We start from the raw sequence: 16,326 nt of genomic DNA on the forward strand, positions 1-16,326 counted from the left end.
ATATAACTCCTAGAACTCACAATTTTATCACTATGACTCATACTGTTGTTTCTGGGTATTACACGAGGTTAATTCATTAACGGTGTATTTTCAGATGTTGGTGCTTGGGAGTGGACAGCTTAACGGCGATGCTATTTACCCAGCAGGGGGTGCTCTATTCCTTTGAGAAAGTCTGACTCGCAGGCAGCTCTTTTGGGAAACTAAACTGAGGATGCCCAATAAATACGGTGTTTTGCTTGGAAGTAATTCTGCAGATCTTGGCTGCCCCAAGTGCTGGGTAGGGGTTTGTGTAAATCCCTCGGATTCTGGCCGGCCACCCTTCGTGGGCTCACTTAGTGAGCTCCTCACTTGTGCTTTGTGAGGGGGCCAAGTGAGGGCACATGGAAGGTGAGGGCAGTTCAGAACTTTGATTACAGAGAAAGGTAGCCAGAATCAAGAATTGTGCCAGACTCTGACCCCAACCCATATTCGTAGTCAGGCCTGGGGACTCTCAAGCTATTTCCCAGCTCTCTGTGTTAAATTATTTGGAGAATTTAGGCACCATCCTGAAACAATCCATTAGGCTCCAGAAAGACTATTTTTCCTGTCCTTATCTGGCCCTGTTTTACCCACAGTTATCTTTGTTCCCCACTTCCTTGCCATGCTGCACCCTGTTGGTGAGCTCCTATAGAAAGCAGACGAGGGGAAGGGGCTGCCATGGAAAGGCCTCCAGATGGTCTCTTGAGTAGACTTCACATCTTGTGGCCTTCCTGGCCCCAATGGTGGCCTTGGCCTCTGCCCTTGGGCCAACCGAGTCCCACTTCATGGAAATGCAACCTGGGTGGCCACCCAGGGCTCCCACTCAGAAAAGCCTGCTGAGGCTGTCTTGAAATTCTTAACAATCATTGAATTACAGAGCTGGTCCTTCAAACTATGGCAGCCATCTGTAGGAGTTCCATGTTGGACGCTGACCACATGGACCCAGCAAATGCCCTCAACTGGGAATGAGAATTCAAGCCACCAAGTGTCTGCCTTTGAGGTATCAGAAAAGTAGGCACATCCAAGAGAAGGGACGGGAAAAAAGCCAGGGCAGACCCGTAGGCATCCTGAAAGCTCTTCCCATTCCTCATGAAATCCTACAGACCCATTGCTGAAATCGTTTCCTGAGCTTGACTGAGTCCTCTGTCATTGTTACCACCTGAAAACTAGCCCATCCTACCCACAGGGCAAGAGGGTAGGTAGAGAAACACCAGAAGTGTAACAAGACCGGCTTTGTGGACAGTTGAGAGAACTTGAAGCAAGGTTATCACCCAGTCCCAGGGCATGTCTGTGCCTAAATTTCATCCGTCTTTCAGCCAACTGCTGTATGACCTTACACTCTCTGGTACTAGCTACAGCAATGTGGTTGTCTCGGAAGAGAGCCTCTGATTGAAATAAGATACGAGAGCACAATTACAGAGTTGAGAACCATGGTCAACACATGAGCTCATGAAGAGTTTCTACCTGGGTTCTTATTCCCATTTACCCTATGTGTTGAATCATATGAAAAAGCTGCTTTTATAGGTCAAAAGTAGGCACAATTTCCTGTTTTCAGTTAATTTTCTTCTTACCTAGAGCCAGCTGCACATGTACAAGCATACACACACACAGGACACACTGGATGTGATGAGGGGAGGCAGGGGCTGGCAAAGGGTGGAGAATTTGAAAACAACCAAGTGACTCCAAAGAAAGTGAGGGAGGTTGATGTATAAACCCATCCCAGTTACTCCATGTCTTCCCTGGTGACTCAGATCCCATTTATCGTGGGGCCACCACCCAAGGGCAGAGGGGGTTTTCCTCCACCCACGCCATGATCTTGCCTCCGCTCTCTTGGCATCTCTGACCGTGCTCCCTCCCCACGTGTCGTCTGCATCGCAAGCAGTGCCCCTGCATCCACCGCCATGTGCACAGACCGGTGCTCACTCTGGCACACAGTCTAACTGCGGGACTTCTTGAGAAAGAGAAAACGCTTCTGCCAAGGGCAATAATCTAAGAAGAAAGTGCTCAGTGTGCCTGATACGCTATAAGTGCTCACTAAATACTTACTGGATAGATGGACGGGTGGATGGATGGATAAATAGACAGAGAAATAATGCCATGGAAGAGGGGAATCAGAAGAGAAATCATCGGGGCACCTGGCTGGCTCAGTTGGTAGAGCATGTGACCCTTGATCTCAGGACCATGAGTTTGAGCCCCACATTGGGAGTAGCAATTACATTGTAAAAAAGTAAATAAAAAAATAAAAGCAGAAGAGGGGATTTAGGAAAGTTGTATGGAAAAGACAGCCTTTGAAAGGCTAGATTTATACATCTAAAGAAGCAGCGTTGGCAAAGGGACTTTTGGTGATGATATCCTGTCATTTCCCATTCAGTCCTAGTGTTTCCCTCCCTCTCTCCCTTCCTTCCAACTAAGAGTAGAGCTGGTATGTTTGGAAACAGGTGGGAAGTTTTTTGGTGGTCACAATGACTAGGATGATGGAGAAGGGGGTGTCAAAGTACATTGCTGCATTTAGTGGTATTTTAGCCAGATTGTTAACTATATTGCAAAAGAGAATTGTTCTATCCAAAGTACTAATGGTGACCACATTGAGAAATACCAGTAGGTGAGAGAAATATCCTGAACAGATTGTTACAATGTCACAAAGAAAGTGCTGGCAAAGATACCTACACATGTTTTCTGCTTTTGTCACCCAAATCAAATCATGTGATCTCCCTTCTAGGGAAGAAGCAGGGAAGTCAGGTGTTGCTGAACAGATAGAGAGCTACTCAACCGAGACCGAGGTTAGACCTTGGTCTCAACAAAAAGGGGACACAGTCAAGGTTTTTAACTAGAGGAATGATCTTGTCATATCTGTGCTTTAGGAAATGCCAAACCTCTATTTTTTTATTAACATAATGTATTATTTGTTTCAGGGGTACAGGTCTGTGATTCATCAGTCTTACACAATTCACAGCACTCACCATAGCACATACCCCCGCAATGCCCCTCACCCAGCCACCTCATCCCTCCCATCCCCCTCCACTCCAGCAACCCTCAGTTTGTTTCCTGAGATTAAGAGTCTCTTATGGTTTGTCTCCCCCTCCGGCCAAACCCCTATTTTATTTTATTTTATTTTGTTTTTAATTTTATTATGTTATGTTAGTCACCATACAATACATCATTGGTTTTTGATGTGGTGATCCACGATCCATTGTTTTCGTATAACACCCAGTGCTCCATGCAGTACGTGCCCTCCTTAATACCCATCACCAGGCTAACCAATCCCCCCTCCCCCCCCAAAACCCTGTTTGTTTCTCAGGTCCATAGTCTCTCATCCAAACCCCTATTTTAAAGAGAACCAAAATGTGAAGTGGTAACAAGTTAATTTTGTTTAAAGCTTTACCCTGGTTCTGCACCACAGAAAGCTAAGAGGTCATTCTATATTTTAAAAACTTCTCCAAATATAAAGTATTCAAAAAATAAATTCATTCAACAAATTATGCTGAGACAATTGGCTTTCCTTTTGGGTAAACAAAAAAAATTAAGTTAGATCCCTACCTCAAAGCACATATTCAAGATGGTTTAGAGAATTAAACCTAAAAAAATTTTGAAGATGTTAGGAGAAAAATGTAGTTGAATACTTTAGGAAACTTGAGGTAGGGGAGGCCTTCCAAAGTAAGCTACAAAACCGAAGAACCATAAAGTACAAAAATGATAAGATTTTTACATAACAAAAAAAGTTAAAAGAATAGAAGCCAGGGGCACTTGGGTGGCTCAGTTGGTTAAGCGTCTGCCTTGAGCTCAGGTCGTGATCCCAGGGTCCTGGGATCGAGCGCCATGTCCAGCTCTGCTCAGCGGGAAGCCTGCTTCTCCCTCTCCCTCTGCCTGCCTATCCCCCTGCTGGGCATACTCTCTCTCTCTGTCAAATAAGTAAATAAAATTTGAAAAAAAAGAATAGAAGCTGGTTGTAACATATATAAGAGACAAGAGATTATTTTCCAGATAACCTACAAAGCTTCTATAAATTAATAAGAAAAAAGAGCCCCAGATGAAAAATGGGCAATAGGTATAATCAGGCAATTCATAGAAAAAAAAGATGTAAAACATGAAAATATGATTATGGCAGATATTTCAGATTGGTTCACTCAACACCATGCCTACTACCCTGTAGCTTGTCTTGCGGCACATTGGAGCCTAGAAATCTAATGCCTAACAATTCCCAGGCTTCCTTAGAGCTAAGCTTCTGCATGTGACCTGGCTTCCCCTGGGCAGATATACCCTCAAGAGATCTATTGACTCTGTAGCACACAGGGTTGGGGCGGGGGGGGGGGGGGGTTCTTATTTTTTGTTTGTTGTTTTCCTAAATCAACATAGGAGCAATCTCACTGCCTAGATGTAGTCCCCTCCAGGTTCACGGGTGCTGTGGACATGATGTAAGGTGTCTATCATGCAGCTGAGGCTGTGTGGTCCTGGATGCCAGGTGTGTCTGAGGCTTCCTGGTTTCCCGATTCCCAGGTCAGCAGTTGGGGCACAGCCTCCCAAATCCCCAGTTTCCTGGTAACGGAAGAAAGAGATGTTCCTTTGGCCGGTTGGTTCTGAGCTGGAGTTCTGGGAGTCGATCCTACTTTTTCACCTGATTTAACAAAATTTTAAGCACCAAATTCCCTATTTTAAACCAAGAAGTTCCCCTACTCTCTTTCTGCCTATCTTTCTACATAAACTAAGCAGAGTGGCTTCTGTCATCTGTAGCTATACTCTGACACAATGGTCAGCCTTATTAAAAATCAAAGAAGTGTAAATTAAACCAACAAGGAAATGATTTCTTTCATCAGCATGTGAACACAAAAAGCGTTCACTAAAATTCAGTGTTGCTGAGGGTAGGGGAAAATGGGCCCTCTTTTGGAGGTTGTGTATGTCATCGAGACCTTTTTGAAGAGCAGTTTGGCAGAATCTACCCAAATATAAAATGTGCATCGTATCAAACCCAACATTCTGCCTCCAGGCATCGGTCAAAGAGAAATACTGCTCCGGGTCCTCAAAAAACATTTTCCACAGATATTAACTGCATCATTGTGAGTAATGGAAAAATAACAATACATAGCTGAATTGTCCATCAAGAGGGAATAGTTAAGAAAATTATGGTACAACCGTTCTTTGGAATACTCTGCAGTTGTTACGGAATGAGGCAGAGCTCCCAGCACTAATATGGAAAGATCTTAAACATATTTCCAAGTGAAAAATAAATGGCAAAACAGCATGTATAGTGTGATCTCATTTATGTTTAAAAACACACATAACAAAACATGTTTCTATTGACACATGCATATATCTGGGTAAACACAGAAAAGGTCAGGAGAGACACAAGCCAAGCTACCCTGTGGGGTGCGGACAGTGGGCGGAGGAGGGCCTTGGGCAAGGCTGTTACTTCTACCCTCTCATCTGTACTATCTGAAGGTTTGAACATTTTACAATAAGAATGTATTATATTAGAATGTCATACATTATGTAATTATATTAATACAGAAATTAGAAAGTTATAAAACACTGTAGGGGCAAGATTCCAATTTTCAAATGCCTAAGCTAAAGATATATAGAGACTGACTGATCTGTCATCTATCTATCTATATAAATAGATAGTTCGGGGCACCTGGGTGGCTCAATTGGTTAAGCGACTGCCTTCAGCTCAGGTCATGATCCCGGAGTCCCGGGATCGAGTCCCACATCGGGCTCCCTGCTCGGCAGGGAGTCTGCTTCTCCCTCTGACCCTCCCCCCTCTCATGTGCTTTCTCTCTCTCTCTCTCTCTCAAATAAATAAATAAAATCTTAAAAAATAAATAAATAAAAAATAAATAGATAGTTCTAGATAACTAGAAAGGGAGAAAGCAAATATGACAAAATTAACACATTTAATCTAGGTGGAGGGATATGGGTATTCATTGCACTGTGCTTTCCACTTTTCCATATTTTAAAACTCTTCATAATAAAAAGTTGGAAATAAAAACATATCAAATCCACACCCTCGGACACACACACTTTCCCTGTGCAAGCAGATTATTTTCACAGGTGGGGGAAATCCTGTGGCTTGTAAAGCTGCTAAAAAAGCAAAAAAGCATCAGCAGTCCTTCCCGCTGACTTCTTAGGGCAAGTGCACTTCACTCTGGAAGCCAGGGTCCTGAGGAACCTTCGGAGGCCTTTGTGAGCACTAACTGGGATTGATAGCATGCCCCTGCCCCATCCCTCTGCAGGCACAGTCAGGGCCAGCACCTACTAGGGAGCAGGGACCCAGCTGGCCCTCTTCCCCTCTTCCTACAGAGGTAGAAAGTTCATGGCCAAGGGCACCTTGAATATCAAATATGGCCACCCACAAGTGCATATCTCTGAAGCCCCATGGTGAGGTGGCCATTGGTAAGAAGGAGATCTGGGGGCTCCCTCACGGCACACCAGGTGGCTCTGAAAAGGTTCCATTCATTTGAGCTGCTATCCCCAAGACCCCTCATTCAGTCCTCATCCTGGTGTTTATTTTTGACATAACAGTGTGAGAAGAATGGAGAAAAGAGGAATTGCAAAAAAAGGAACTGGAATTTTAATGAGAACCATCTGGAGTGTTTGCCAAGAGTGCAATGTTTGGTACAAGAAAGTAATTCCTCAGCTTAAATGAGGAAAAGAGAAAGGAGGAAATCATTATGTTGTGCTTGCCCCCCAAACTGATGCTGAACAGAACCACCTAGAACATGCACATCACACAGGAATGGGGCTGGGACCAAGCCTTGGGGAGATGGAGCGCGCCTTTCTCCGCTCCGGAGTTCACAGTGCGGAGGAATGTTTCTCCTCTGCCAAGGAGACTTTGAGGGATGGGTTGTGGTGGGCCCTGGGCCAGCGCCTGGAATCTGGGTAACCATGGAAACAGGCCCGCGGGTGACAACAAACACGGGATGGAATTTCAGCGTTCGCAGCCAGGCCACGGAGGAATGGGAAAGTTCGGGAAAGTTTTTTTGTTTTTAACCCAAGGATGGGGAAGGCACAGGAGGGAGCCACAGAGTTCCACATAAATCCTCCCTGCGCAGGACCCCAGTGGAGTCACAGGGAGCCAACCTCTCTCAGAGGCTCTATTTCCACTTTAGTCTTTTCATTTGTTTATAACCCACCTCCTTCCACCGAAGATTCCGTGGGGTAACAGCCGCTCCTGAGGGGTCTCTCAGTGCCCTGCCGGATCCCTGTCCTCGCACCAGCGTAATCCCGTATCCCTGTCCTCGCACCAGCGTAATCCCGTATCTTGAGGGCAGCCACCCTCCGCGGGCATTTCAGTGCATTCTCCCAACGCAGCCTCAGAACAGTCCTGCAGCCAGGGTGGCCAGATCCCCACCTTCCAGATGGGGAAATGAAATTCAGAGAGCCAGGATTACCCAGAAACAGAGGAGCTTTCTGCCGCAGCCCAAGCCCATCTTCCTTGCACCATGCCGTTGTACCTGTAATCTTTCTTCTGGAAACAAATGAGTAATTGTGGTACTCAGCGTTTATGAAGAAGAGAAGGAACGCATCCTAGACCTCTTGATGTGCAAATAAGGGCCACTCATTCATGTAGCTGCAGGAGTGGGCCTTGACTGAATGGAAAAGATTTATATTATGGAAGGGAGAAATTTTTACAGAGTTACTGGGCTGAAAGATTAAAGAACCATGGCTTCTAGAATTTTCATCTCTGAGGTCTTTACAAATAGGGTAGCTGGCACCATCACCTGGACAGATCAGGGCTGAGAGTAAGGGAGCCAAAAAACATCCACTGCAGGCTCTTTGCTTTGTAGATGGGGAAACCAAGGCAGAATCGGGGACTGGGCCCCATGCCCAGTACAAGGTTCTCTTCTTGACAGCACGTCCCAGGAGCCCCCAAACAAGCCCATAGTAGACCCTCAGAGTCCACAGTGGGGTTTAGGTGAAACAGTATCAATCAGCATGATTAAAACAGGAGGTAATAACAACTGGTACAGAATAGAGGATTGTTACGTCTGGGATCAGACGAGGGGGTGCGGAGCGGGTGGGGAGGAGGTCCATGCATAATGGATTGGCATTCTGCAAAATAGATCCACAAGGTGTAAAATCCATTTTAGTTTTGCTGCTAGGACCATCATTAGTTAAGAAGGAGCCTCTACTCCGAAAGGAGAGAGACTCAACAGTTAAGAATTCAGCAAAGAAGATAGTTTTAAATCAGCAAAGTTACATAACTTTATAACGGTTTCAAGAAATCATCTTGAAACTTCATGAGCAAAAAATGCCTCCGAATAAGCCAACAGGAAATAAGCAGTGCAAGGAATTTCTGGAAATAGGAGTGTTTTTTGTTTGTTTTTAAAGTGGAAAAAAAAGTTTTAAGGAAAAAGGAAGCCCTGACCCACATAAAGATAGGGTTTCAGTAGAACGAATTTGAGAGCAAGAGGGAAAGTGTAAGCCTCCGCAGTGGAGTACCTAGGCCCTTGAGGGCTCTATGTGGGCTGCTGAGAACAACGGCAGTCCCCGAAAAATGGGCTCAAGAAACAGAGCTAGTTTCACACTAAAAAAGAAGTGTCATTCACTGGAAAATAACAAATCTGCAGGAAGCTGTCCGTCCACAGCCCTACTGAAGTTTACAGAGTAACTTACAAATGGTTTCAGCACTTAATCCAGAAATATCTGCGGTGTATCCTGAAGTCACTGACTCTTCCTATAGCTCTGCTTTGTAACTTTTTATCCTGAAAACCTCTAATTCCCTTATTCAGTCATTAAAAATGGGGGGAGAACGTGTCATTTTTTTCTCAGCAAATGTTTTTGACAACTCGCTCTATGCTAGGCCCTGAGCGCAGAGCTATTATATCCGATTCTTACTGCCTCTTGCTTGGACTTCATGCCATTTCTGAGTTTTTAGTATTCAAATGTAGGGTCCATTGTGAATCTATGAGCCTCCTATAAAGTGTTGAGAGTTGTCCACCTTCAAATACTATAAGCACTATGCAAGTTTAAAGAGGCCACTGCTCATTCCTAATGTGAATCTTCTATTTATGATTCATGGATTAAACCCTTATAAATGGCTTTATGTACATGCCCAAAATATGTGGATCCACAGGACGTCTGAGAGTATTCATGTTAAGTATGTATCCGCTCGTGAGAAAGTGTGTGTGGGAGGGAAGGAAGAAGTAGAAATTGTTTCCCCGTTTAAAAAAGCTAGAGGGGCAAGCAACAACTATTCATATACACCATAAAGAAATGAGTGTAGCTCTCTCCTCCAGCCATCCACCCTGCCAAAAGGAAAGAAGGCGAAGGGGAAGAAGGTGGCCCCGAGCCCTGCTGTCATGAAGAAGCAAGAAGCAGAATGCGATCAATCCCTGTTTGAGAAAAGGTCAAAAATTTTGGCATCGGAGAGGACATCCAGCCCAAAAGGGACCTCACACTCTGTCAAATGGCCCCGTTACATCAGGCTGCTGCGGCAAAGGGCTATCCTCTATAAACGTTTAAAAGTGCCTCCTGCGATTAACCAGGTCACCCAGGCCTTGGGCCACCAAACAGCTACTCAGCTGCTTAAGCTGACCCACAAACACAGACCAGAGTCAAAGCAAGAGAAGAAGCAGAGATTGTTGTTCCGGGCTGAGAAGAAAGCTGGCAGCAAAGGGGATGTCCCCACTAAAAGGCCACCTGTCCTTCGAGCTGGGATTAATACTGTCACCACCTTGGTGGAAAACAAGAAGGCTCAGATGGTACTGATTGCCCATTACGTGGATCCCACTGAGCTGGGTGTCTTCCTGCCTGCCCTGTGTTGTAAGAGGGGGGTTCCCCACCGCATTATCGGGGGGAAGTCCAGGCTGGGGCATCTGTCCACAGGAAGACCTGCACACTGTCGCCTTCACACAGGGTAACTTGGAAGACAAAGGAGCTCTGGCTAAGCAGGCGGAAGCTGTCAGGACCAATGACAATGACAAATACAATGAGATCCGTCATCACTGGGGAAGCAACATCCTGAGTCCAAAGTCGGTGGCTCACATTGCCAAGTTGGAAAAGGCAAAGGCTAAAGAACTGGCCACCAAACTGGGCTAAGTGTACACTGTTTAGTTTTCTGTACATAAAAGTAATTAAAAGCTCTCTTTCAAAAAAAAAAAAAGAAGTGAGTGTGTATAGAGCTAATGATGGGAGAAGCCAATGTATCTCCAAATTGTCATTCCTTTAGCTCTTAAAAACATTACTCCTTAATGGGAAACCAAAGGTTGCTGTTTGTTCTCTCAGTAATTACACTATTTTTTTTTAATTTCAATGATTTCTAAAAACCATTTTAAACCTTTTAAAAAATCACTTTAATGCTTTTATTTAAAAAAACCCTTTTATCTTTTTATAAAATCTTTATTTAAAAACCTTTATTAAAAATAAAATCTTGGGGCACCTGGGTGGCTCAGCTGTTAAGCGACTGCCTTCGGCTCAGGTCATGATCCCAGGGTCCTGGGATCGAGCCCCGCATCGGGCTCCCTGCTCAGCGGGAAGCCTGCTTCTCCCTCCCCCACTCCCCCTGCTTGTGTTCCCCCTCTCGCTGTGTCTCTCTCTGTCAAATAAATAAAATCTTAAAAAAAAAAAAAAATGAGGGGCGCCTGGGTGGCTCAGTCGGTAAGCAACTGCCTTCAGCTCAGGTCATGATCTCAGGGTCCTGGGATCGAGCCCCACATCGGGCTCCCTGCTCTGCGGGAAGCCCGTTTCTCCCTCTCCCACTCCCCCTGCTTGTGTTCCCTCTCTCGCTGTCTCTCTCTCTGTCAAATAAATAAATAAAATCTTAAAAAAAAAAAAAGAAATCTTGTCATTTGCAATGACGTGGACGGAACTAGAGGGTATTATGCTAAGCGAAATAAGTCAATCAGAGAAAGACAATTATCATATGATCTCACTGATATGTGGCATTCGAGAAACAAGACAGAGGATCATAGGGGAAGGGAGGAAAAAATGAAACAAGATGAAACCAGAGAGGGAGACAAACCATAAGAGACTCTTAATCTTAGGAAACAAACTGAGGGTTGCTGGAGTTGAGGGGGGTGGGAGGGATGGGGTGGCTGAGTGATGGACATTGGGGAGGGTATGTGCTATGGTGAGCACTGTGAATTGTGTAAGACTGATGAATCACAGACCTGTACCCCTGACACAAATAATACATTATATGTTAATTTAAAAATAATAATAATAAATAATAAAAAATAAATAAAAACCTTTATTATTCAGGTGTTCATTACTTCAGGGATTATTACACTGAGAGAAAGGACCCCTTGCTGTTGGCATGGGGGTCTCTGCACCATTACATCATGCAGTGCTAGCCTGAGTTGAAAAGCCCTTCGAGGAGATCATCTCAGCCCAGGTGCCCAAAGGTTTGTCATGAGAAAGTGTTCTCCAGGCAAGGCGTCCCTTTCTGACCAACTGCAGATCGTGCCCACTGGATGAGCAGAAACCTACATACTGGATGTGCTCTGAGTGAGGAGCACCCTGAAGACCCCTTCTTGCCCCATCCCTGGCCTGTCCCCTTGGCTTGCTTCTTGCCTTCATGGGAAGAAGAAACCCAGAAACATTGGAGCTATTACTCAAATACTCTATATTGTGTGAAATTGATGAGGATCACTGCTGTTTCTGCCAAAATGCCTAGGTGAAGCTGGATTCTTCAACAATAATTCCAATGAAAACTATGAGCCAGAAAATGTTGAAGTCTAGTTTGTATTGTGCTGTCAGATAGTGAAGCCCAACAAGCAAACCTGTATCCAGGTAATATCCCGTCTCCAACAAAGAAATCTGCAATTTCATTGTATCATTTAGGATGCTCTGGGTTGCAAGTAAAATGGAACGGAACTAGCAGAAGCCTAAGCAACAAGGGAAGTTATTATTTCATGTAACCAACCCAGATCCAGGGCTGATTAATTCCACAACTAAATGATATCATCCAGAACCCAGGTTCTTGTCCATCTTTAAGGCTCTTGTGTCCTCCTCAGCTGTCAGCTTGCTCCCTTCATAGTCACAAGATGGTGGCCACAACTCTGGGCAACACATCCTCGCATCAGAAGCAGAAAGTGATTATCTTTTCCCACTGGTTCCAGGATGGGCAGATGGTAGAATCTAACCTCTGAGAGCTTAGTTGTGAGCGTGGAGCAGAGGTGAGTATCACAGACACACACACACACACTCTGGATAGCTCTAGCTGTGTGGGCTGCTAGAAGCCATCTTGTAACTAACCGTGCGGTGAGTGCGTATCTGAGAACGACCTGAATATTCAGAGGAGAGAAGAACCAAGCCAAGAGACAGGTGAAACCGGATATAAATGTCATTTTGAAGCCACATATGCCCTTGGCCTTCTTAGTTCATGAGCCGATTCCCTGTTTGACAGGACAATTCAGGGTGAGTTTCCTGTCACTCACAACACACAGACCTCATCCATACACCTTACCTGTGTAATTTTTCCAATCCTAATCTTCCTATTTTGTTTTGCTTTTTTAAAAATACTACTACTGGAGACATTCTACAATATATGTGGCCAGTATTGTTTAAAAGTGACAAGGTCATGATCAACAAAGACTGAGGAAATGGTCACAGGTTGGAGGAGTCTAAGGAGACATGAAAACTAAATGCAGTGTCGTATCTTGGATTGGATACCTGGAACAGAAAAAGGGTATTAGTGGAAAAATGAGGGAAATCCAAAGAAACTCTGTAGCTTAGTGCATAGTATTACACCAATCTCCATTTCCTAGTTTGGACACATGTGCTGTGGTTATGTAAGGGGTTAACATCAGAGCTGGGTAAAAGGTATATGGCAACTCTCTGTATTATCTTTGCAACTTCTCAGTGGATCTAAAATTATTCCAAAATAAAAACTTTAAATAAATATATAAGTGGTCACTAGTATTCCAAGGTCTAGTAAACACTGAGCTAGTTTGACTTCTTCAAGTCACAGATGAGAAGGTTAAGTTACAAAGAGATTGGGACTTGCCTGTAGCACCTGGAGATTCATGTCAGAGCTGAGCCTAGGACTCAGGTTGCATCATCCAGGCGCACAACCACCCTGCAGCCTGGGGACCCGGGACTTCACTCAAAGGAATTAGTTTCCATGGAAACAGCTCTTCCCTAAGCACACTAAATTCCCTTGCAGCTCTCCATATTAGCTCTGGACTATTACATTTCAAAGTCCATTTTTCATATTAATAAATTACACAGTTATAGCAGTCCAGGAATGAGCTATAACACCATGCAAAAGGAATTTGTACCAGAAATTTAAACTACCATATGGTCAATGGATTAACATTAACCATAAATAGAAACCATCACATCCTGTGGTGCCTGCCAATCGCATTTGTTTGAATTGAGTATTTTCTGAAAGGCAATACATGAAAAATGTTAACCCAAGCCACAACATTTCCAAAGACAGATTTTGAAGGGGCTGTCTCTCAAATAACTTAGGTGAGAGTGAACATGGCGTTCTGGAAGAATCCATATTACATGACTCAAAAAGTGATTTTTGTGACGGCAGACACTGATGTCAAAGACACATTCATAAAAATTGGATAGAATGTGTCTCATAAAATGTAAAGGAAAAAGCAGAATAAGCCCCAGCCCTCCAAGAATGATCTCCTCTACCGTGAATTCCTCCATGCAGAGTTTAGTGACACAACCTCAGGATGAGAAACTTTGAGAAAAAGGGAAATACCCCTAATCCACCTGCTTTCCTCCAAAACCATAGCAATCTCATCCTCCAGGCTCACCCTCCCATAATGTTTCTGTCATCCACACCCCAGTACTCAGAGCTGGGTCCAGAGTTGGTCACCAATGTTAGTTCCCTTCTCTCCTTGTTTTCCGCACCCAATAATTATCCCTCTTCCATCCTGTAAGCACTGGCCCTTGGGCAGAGCCCAGGCATCTGCTGGAATGCTGATCCCAGGATGTCAGAACCCAAGGGATCCCTGAGAAACATGGACCAAAGTATGCTAATTAATACCCTTCCCTATAATTGCTGGTGACTATTGGAATTATCTGATAAAAGTTATGACAGTATTTCCCCCTTCATGGGCACAGAGATGACTTAGGAAGCACATCATGATAGAGGAAAGCCACAATTTCTGATGTTGGCTACAGTGTCCCCCATTAGCTAATGGTTATATGACAGAAGATAAAAAATTATCTCGACAGGCTCTAAAATGTAATTTAGAAAGAATGTAGGCAGTGCCCTACAGTTAGGTTCCAAAAAGTGCCTTGCAGAGGCCCAGGAGGCAGCGTGTGACGCCAGCAAGAGCGGAGGCCAGGGTCTGGGAGGGCCCGGTCCCAGCCGAGCCTCTGACCAGCTGGCCACGCTTGGACAAATTGCTAGCTTCAGGAAATGCAGCTTTCTCATCTGGAAAATAAGAAACTCAAATGAAATGATCTTTCGCATACTTCCCAGACTTGAAGCAATTCTTTGCCAACCGTAGGAAAATGAATTGTGAATTGTGGTGCGTCCCCATGATAGAGTATCATGCAGCTGTTATAGGCCCCATGTTTCCCGAGAATATTTGATAACATGAGAAAGTGCTTGTGACATGAGGAAAAATAAATAAATATGGGTTGTGGTTCTTATTTTGCAAAAAGAAATAGAGATGCCTCAGAGGGAAAAAAAAAAGACTAGAAGAGAGTAGAAAAAGTATTAAAAGTGCTTACCATGGGTGGTTTAGTTTTTATTATTCAGAGCTCTTAAAACTGTATTTATCATCACAAAGGTAGTAAATGCTTGATAAAAAAAATACTCCAACAATACACAAGTATATACAGGAAAAATTAAAGTTTCCCCTATTTTTTCCTCCCACTGCCACTCCCTAGGTGTAACCTATATTAACATTGTGAAATAAATCAGACTTCATGTGTTTAAAGCTAAATTTGTTAGAAGCATCCTTTGTCTCAAGCAGTCTACAAAGAGAAAGCTAGGAACATTGGTGATTTTTATTTTCTTCACTAGAAACCTTAGGAAGAGAGCTTCCAAGAAATATTAGAATAAAAGTAAAAATGAGGATAAGAATAGAAATAATAAATAAATCCAGGTACTAGCACTTTTATAAATGGTTTTAATAAAGTCTAATAATCAGTTTTATAATGACTGCAATATTTGGAGTGCTTTTACTTCTTAAAGTATTTGAAGCATTTAAGAAAGTCTGATATAATGGATTTGTTTTAGAATACAATTTAGAATATGATAAATGTTCAGAAAATTAAGTCATCAGTGGGAAAATGACTGGAGAAATTTAATTTGTGAGTCAATGAGTTTGACTTATAATTGTGTAAGTGCTGTGTGGATATGTAGAGAAATACAGAACATTTAAAGTTGATGGAATGTTAGTCATTTGAGAAATTTGGAACATTGATAAATGAACCATTAAACAAAGTATAGGAGTACTAATTCTTCTCCATCTTCAAAAGCCCTCAAACATTAAAAACTCTGTATGTACATGCTTGGAACGCAGGCCATACTTTGTTGAGGACCCTGTTGGCTGAGCCTATGGCCCAGGGCATGGGAAGGGAGTGGCGTAGGAAGTCAGCCTCCTTCCCAACCTGAGGATCCCCTGCCTCTGCCCAAGCAGCACCTGAATAGGAGACTCAGTCCCAGTGGCCCCAGATTTCCACCTGTGACCAGTAGGGTGACACCCTCTGTAGTAGGGGCCATAGCGGCAGCAGAACAGAAGTCTCTAGGGACCTCAGAGGCATCAGCTGTGATGCTTGATTTCCAGTGCCTGGGATAGGTCTGAGTTCCACTCCCACCATGAGGCAGGATGACACACAAGTAAACACAAATTAAAAACTGGGACACTTCTCTGTTTGTCCTGGAAGGGTAGACCCCAGGAGGAGAGAAAAGATGAGTTAAGATTGGAGGCTTGAGGTCTTTAACTAGAATACTGCAAAAAGAGATATGATCTTAATTGTACCCGAAGCAGATGAAGTGGGACATATTGGTTACTTTTAAATCTGTGGTTCAGTTGGAGTGCTATTGTTCTGCCCCAGGCATCTATTCATTTTTTCTCTAGGTAGCTGTACTGCACTTCCCTTCTGGGGGAACACCTCTTCTCATTCTCAAGTACATTTGTTCTAGTACCGCAGACCCATATCCCCTGTGTTTCCAATGGGAATGTGATCAGGACCAGCCAACCAGGGCATCACTTGTAAACTGCTGTGAACCTGGAGTTCCAAGGGCTACCCCTTGGAGCACTAGGATGACCCCAACACAAAGGAAAGCTGAGCCTGTGGTCTAGACAGGGAGAAAACAGATGCTAGACCAAGACAGTCCTAGAGCTTTTCTTGGATTTTTCAGTTACATGAGCCAACAAATTATCTTCTCAGCTT

At 43.9% G+C, this 16,326-nt stretch overlaps 1 pseudogene; it reads left to right on the forward strand.

Moving 5' to 3' along the window:
- The first annotated feature begins 9,111 nt into the window (after positions 1 to 9,111).
- On the forward strand, positions 9,112 to 10,576 carry LOC123862934 (large ribosomal subunit protein eL8-like; annotated as a pseudogene).
- The last annotated feature ends 5,750 nt before the right edge of the window (positions 10,577 to 16,326 follow it).

This window comes from Mirounga angustirostris, unplaced genomic scaffold (genome assembly GCF_029215605.1).
Source record: "Mirounga angustirostris isolate CCGP_5_RB_7025 unplaced genomic scaffold, mMirAng1.0.hap1 SCAF_1, whole genome shotgun sequence".
NCBI lineage: Eukaryota > Metazoa > Chordata > Mammalia > Carnivora > Phocidae > Mirounga > Mirounga angustirostris.